At 45.1% G+C, this 6,288-nt stretch overlaps 1 non-coding gene across 1 annotated transcript; it reads right to left on the bottom strand.

Moving 5' to 3' along the window:
* Positions 1-5,796: 5,796 nt before the first annotated feature.
* LOC142447670 (small nucleolar RNA SNORA42/SNORA80 family) lies at positions 5,797-5,928 on the bottom strand. Its single transcript, XR_012784333.1, has one exon. It is a non-coding gene; the product is annotated as a small nucleolar RNA SNORA42/SNORA80 family (small nucleolar RNA).
* Positions 5,929-6,288: the final 360 nt, after the last annotated feature.

Raw genomic sequence — 6,288 nt, forward strand, 5'->3', positions numbered from 1 at the left:
CTGGTAGTCAGAGCTTTCCTGGCACGGCCAGGGAATATGTTTCAGCCAGCATTTAAAAAGAATCACCAGCAGAACAGTGGTGACATAATTTTATAGATGTTTTCAGAGAAGATGCTCTCACTGTTGAGCCGATAATGGGTGGAATGGGACGGAGGGGGCCGAGGAGACCAGTGAGGAGGCCTTTGCAGATTACATCTTTCTAGATTGAATTGTTGCCATTCAGCCAAGTGGCTGCATCAGCGATGTGTGTTGCTATGAGCCATTGAGTCGACGCCAAAGGCTTCCAAGCCCCAGAGGGTTTCCCAAGCGGTCATCTTTGTGGAAGCGAGCTGTCACCGCTTCCTCCCACAGACCAGCTGGTGAGTTCAAGCCACTGACCAGTCATTCAATTAGCAGCTGAGCGCTCACCCACTGTGCCACGAGAGCTCTTCTCAGCTACCTGTAGCATACGGTAAGACAAGTGTCAGGGGAGAGGCCATCAAGGAAAAGCCAGGCTAGACTAATAAGAATTGTTGCCAGTGACAGGGCTGAAACGAGGCTGGCCCCCGTGGCCTGGAAGAGAGACGCACTCTTCTTCAGCGAGTGAGTTCTATGTCAGCAAACAGTTTTCCCAGGAAGTCACCAAGTGATTACGGAGGCAGTGCTGTGCTTCAGAGGAGCCTGCCTGTCCACAGAGACCGCAAATGAGAACTCGGGGCTTTTGAACTCCTGCCACTTGCTTGCCTCTCGGGCTTATTTGAGGGATGCTTTCATTTGCTGTGTCTGTTTGGCTCCCTAGGAGCAGAAGGAACTTTCCAGAAACCTGGGTTGAAAAATTCAGGAGACAGTTCATTTTCATTTTACTTTCCTCCCCAGTTAAGGCCGCTGCCACTGCTGTCCATGTTTCTTAACCGGCTGGTCCTGGGAAAACCCACAGGCAACTCGCTGTGAGGGCTTCCATAGGTTAGCAATCCCCGGAGCAGTGGTTCTCAACCTTCCTAATACCGCAACCCTTTCGTACAGTTCCTCATGTGGTAGTGACCCCGCTCATCCACAAAATTATTTTCGTTGCCACTTCATCACTGTCATTTTGCGACCCACAGGTTGAGAAACGCTGCCTTAGTGGCCCCCACAACCACCCTCCAACACAAACCCACTGTTATTGAATCCGTTCCGACTCATAGTAACTGTGGCTAGGATTTCTGGGACTGTACACGGGAGCAGAGCCTCTATGGAGCAGCTGCTCAGCCTGAACTTCCAACCTTGCACTAAGCAGTCCAATGTGGGCCCCATCGTGTCACCAGCGATCCTCCCCGCAGCCTCTGGCAATTGCCTGACAACAGGAGGGCCAGCGGAAATGGACGCCCGCATGCACTCCAAGCTCAAGTCCCCTTTGCTTCTCTTCCCTCCTCTTGCACTTATCTCTGCTTTTCCCGGTTCCCCCAGCCCACCCCTTCTCTCTGCCTCCCAAGTAATAACCTGTTTCTCTCCAGTTTCCTGAATGTGATCATCCTTTCTACCTGCCCGAGTAGTTAATGAAAATCCTGTCAATAATATGAGGACGTTTATTAAATGAAAATTATGCTCGAGGATGACAGAAAACATCACTCAAGGCGAAGGGTTCAGGAAAATAATAAAATTATTTTGAGAAATGTTTTGTTTGGCAGGTTTTGCATTGAGCACCAATATGTGTACTATCCAGAGACTCCCTGCTTTAGGGAGCAGATGGGAGAAGTGATGGAGTTGAGACTCAGCAGCCCAGACCCTGAATTCACAGCCATCCTGCATAACCGCCGACAACTGTGAGCTCTTGGGGAGAGTCCTAAGACCCTCTACACTTCCTCATCTACAAATTAGGAACTACTTATAAAATTGGCATGTTACAAAAATAAGAATTTTTATCATGCACTTAAGAGAGTACCTGTCATGTAGAAAGGATGCTATATCTGTTTACTATTACTTTTAGCCTAAAGTAAGATCATAACCATACATTTATGTTATGCAAAAGGCAATTCTTAATTTGAAAATCTGATTCCTTTCAGAATCAAATGGTCTCAGTACACAGAAAAGTTAAAAACAGGAATTCAGCCTTTTCAAAAGTCCTGCAATCAAAGAAAAATATATTACAATTAGGGAAAAAAATAAGACATCTTAGTGTGAATGTAAAAATTCTAATTATTTGACATAACAGCTGAAATTTTAAAATGAAACAAAGATGATGATAATGCTAATTTAGCTGGATAGAACATAGAGCCCTCCCTGACCACCAATCACTGAATATTTTATCTTTCTGGTCACCTCTTAAAATAGTCTATAGAATCATAAAATGTGTCTCTTATTGGCTACTCTGACCTTGTTTCCCATTACTGAGTAGAAATATTGCCTTTCAGAAGTGATTTAGTTGCTTGGGAGCAGCAAAAATCTCGCAAAGGTGACAGTTATCTTTAAGGGCACAGCCTGGGTCTTATTCCTCTGTGAGTCGCCTGTGCCCAGTACAGTTCCATGTCACACATCCTGCTACATGGACAGTTAATACTCAGTAGTGAAAAAGTGCCAACTGAAGTATTAGATGGTCATATGCATAGCAAAACACACACACACACACACACACACACACACAGCTAGTTAAGGATTATTGAGTGTGCACCCATAAACCCATTGACACCGATTCGATTCAAGCGCATAGTGACACTGTAGGCCGGAATAGAACTAGTCCATTGGCTTTCTCCCATAATAATGGCTGGTGGGTTGGAACTGCTGATTATTCAATTAGCAATTAAGTTCCTTCACTGAGTGCACACTACGCACAATTGCTGTGCTAAGCACCTTCCCACCTTTAATGGGCACCACAATCAGCTAACCAAGACCTCAATTGCCCGTAGAACACAAATCTTACACTCTGATGTCCAGAGTAAACTCAACTTCCCTCAGATCTCTGTTCCTAGAGACCTCCACTCTTCTCCCTCAGATACAGGGATACACCCGGCAATATATCCATTTCCTAATACTAATTTGGAATCACTATTTGCACTGTTCGCTGGTAGCAGATCAAACCCAGCAGCCTCTCTGCTGCAGAAAGATGAATCTGTCTTAAGGACAGTGAGTCTGGCTTGGGTTCAACTTACTTGGCCCTTTGCCATATTAACTCCAGACGGGAGGGGATGAAGCGGACTATAAAGTCATCCAGTAGAATTTAAGGAAGAGTTCTATAGCCTTGTTCTGGATGAGGGATTGAAAGCTATAGAATTCAGAATTGCCTAATTAAAACCTTCTCCGAAATGCCACCACGGTGTCTGAATGAGATGCTTAGAGTGGCAGGTACACCATGTGCGTGCATATCTCCGAACAACCTGGGAAATGACTCGTGTGGGACCAGCACCCCTTTTCTCCCAGTGGAAAAGGCTATATCTGAGCTTGCCTTCATGTGAGACCAGGACTCGCCATCTTCTCGAGAGCCAGCTTGCCCCAGATGCAGCACAGATGGCTTCCTCAGACGACGTCTATAAACAGCTGGCAACCAAAATCCAGACTGCTTGGTCGTAAGCATTCTTTAACCACCCAATTCTAGCAATGTGAAAAGGGAGAGGCAAAGAGAGGGAACGTACTTGGAGGGGCGGGGGACCCCAAAGCAACACACCAACACACAGTGTGTCTAGCAGATGCTTTGCGTCTGTTTAGATCTTCCAGAAAGCAGATGCTGAAACCTAGTCACAACTATCAGTGATTTATTAGGGACACTGCCTGTGAAAATTGAGCGGAGATTAATCAGACGAGGCTAGGAGAGCTTTGAAACTACTGTGTGAATCTGAAACCCTGAGTTAAAAAGAGGAGAAAGAAGGTAGATTGGGAAGGAAGAACTCCAGACTTTGGTGCCAAGGTCATCCTGGAGAGTCCAGTGGATGGTGTCAATGCGGATTGGGTCTGGAGGAGTTCCATACTTCTTGGACATGGTCAGGGCCTAGTCCACATATGATGCTCAGGCATCTGCTGCAAGTTTCTTGAGGACACATTGGCCCTGCTGCGGTAGATCTCAGAGGTTGTAAAAATGGGTGTTGCACTCCCAGTGGCAAGCCTCTTGAGGTGAGATATGAGAGGCGCACCTCCATGGGTGCCTACTGGCTTTTTGTGCATTTTATGAGCAGATAAAAGGCTAGAGTATGGCATGTATTTCTATATTGCTGACCCTGCCCTTTGGAATTTTCCCTTTCTTCAGCAAAATCTATCCCTGACCCTTCTTTATGTGACCTCGTAGCATTGGCTCTGGAAATTGGTATATAATAGGATACAGATGGGAAAACCACCTCCCTGTCATCATGTGACTAATTCAAGTAAAAAAATCCATTATTCCTCATTTCCCTGATATCCAGAGGGTATCATTTCCCTGATATCCAGCCTGCGGAGATTAAGCATTTCAGGGCCTGCTTATGCCTACAGCGTGGGTGGTATGATGGGTCCTCCTATAAAAGTACTCTAATTCATGCTGATGGACTTGAGTAATATGCGTTCATTTTCAGCAGTCACAAAGATGACCAGCTTCAATTCAATGGTACCTATTTAAGTACAATGTGGACATAAGAATGATGATATGGGTGGGTTACAGGAGACAGAGAAAAGTAATGTTATTCCCTCTGTTCAGGGATAGAAGTAGGTCAGGCCCAGCAGTGTTGTAATGGTTGTTATTCAAAAATCACAGTGAAATACCGCTTCATACTCATGAGGATGTCTAGTATCAGGAAAGAAACAAAACCAGCAAATTTTGTCAAGGTTCTAAGGACATTGGAACTCTGATCCCTTGCTGGCAGGATGGCAACGTGTACAACCAATGAGGAAACGAGTGGTTAGTCAAAACTTGAAATGTACAATAACCATATGACCCCAAATTCCATTCTGAGGTGTGTACCCAAAAGACATGAAAGCCGGGACTCAAAACAATGTTTACTGCAGGATTATTCACAATAGGCAAATGATAGAAACAACCATCCACAAATGAATGGATAAGAAAAGGCGGTCTATTCAAACAATGGAATTAACCATAAAGATAAATGGAATTTTGGCACATCATAAGACATGGATGGACTTTTGAAAACCTTATGCAGAATCAGATCAAATATTGTATGATCTCGTGTACTTGAAATCTCTAGATAAAGTAAGTGTACAGAGATCAATGTTTGTTAGTACTCTCCAGAGACTGGGAGAAGAGAAAAGGTGGAAGAGCTCCATAGGGAAAACTGGGTTGTGCTTGGAATGAGGAAAAGTATGGATAAACTGAGAAAAATCCTCACCGTCCTGCCTTCTAAGGAGCATGCCGGTGGTAGTACGTTCAGCATTTGCCACCAGCACCATAATTGAAATGTATCTACATGTCTTCAATCTTCCTTATCCAATCAATGGCCAACTGTCCCACTCCTAGGAGCTGATTGAAAAAAGCATGGCTGGGTCAGGCATACCTGAGTCGCCAAGGTAACATCCTGGCTTTTCAGTACTTTGAAGAGGTCTTGTACAGATGATTTACCCAATGCAATGCATCTTTTGACCTCTTGACTGCTGCTTTCATGAGCATTTTCTGTGAATCCAAGCAAGACAAGATCCTTGACACCTTCCATCGTTGCTCTGCTGGTCCTGATCCTGCCTGCCAGCGCACTCGTGAGGATTCTGGCTTTCCCTCCCTTGCATGGCCCATACTAAAGGCTGCAGTCTGTGGTCTTCATAAGCGAGCGCTTCAAGTCTTCCTCCCTTTCAGCAAGCAAACATGTGCCGTCTGCACATCACAGATCTTTAAGAAGCCTTCCTCCAATCCTTCCCCCACGCCCCACACCCCACTGTGCATCCCACCTCAGTGCCTGAAGGCCATGGGCAAGGCCTGGCAATGGTTCAAGTCTAGAGTTTTCTCTGGCCTGGGACACTGTGAGAGCCCCCTGGGACGAGCCTGCCATAAATCCAAACCCATGCATCCCCCAATTCTGCACAGCATTGCAGCTTCTCTGATTATTTGTTCAGAATACAGATTGTATAAGTATGGTGAAAGGACACCACCCTGTCACATAGGTTTCCTACTTTCACGCCATGCAGTATTCTCTTGTGTTGTTTGCACAATAGCCTCATAATCCATGAATAGATTCTGTACGAGCTAAATGACTTGTTTTGAAATTTCCATTCATCTCAAGGCTACCCATAATTTGTTAAATGCCTCTTAATAGTCAATAAAGCTCAAGCAAACATCTCTCTAGTATGTTTCAATTTCAACCAAGATGCACCTGACATCAGCAAGGATATCCCTTATTTCAAGTCTTCTTCTGAAGCTGGTCCTAA

The sequence above is a fragment of the Tenrec ecaudatus genome, chromosome 4 (assembly GCF_050624435.1).
Source record: "Tenrec ecaudatus isolate mTenEca1 chromosome 4, mTenEca1.hap1, whole genome shotgun sequence".
Lineage (NCBI taxonomy): Eukaryota > Metazoa > Chordata > Mammalia > Afrosoricida > Tenrecidae > Tenrec > Tenrec ecaudatus.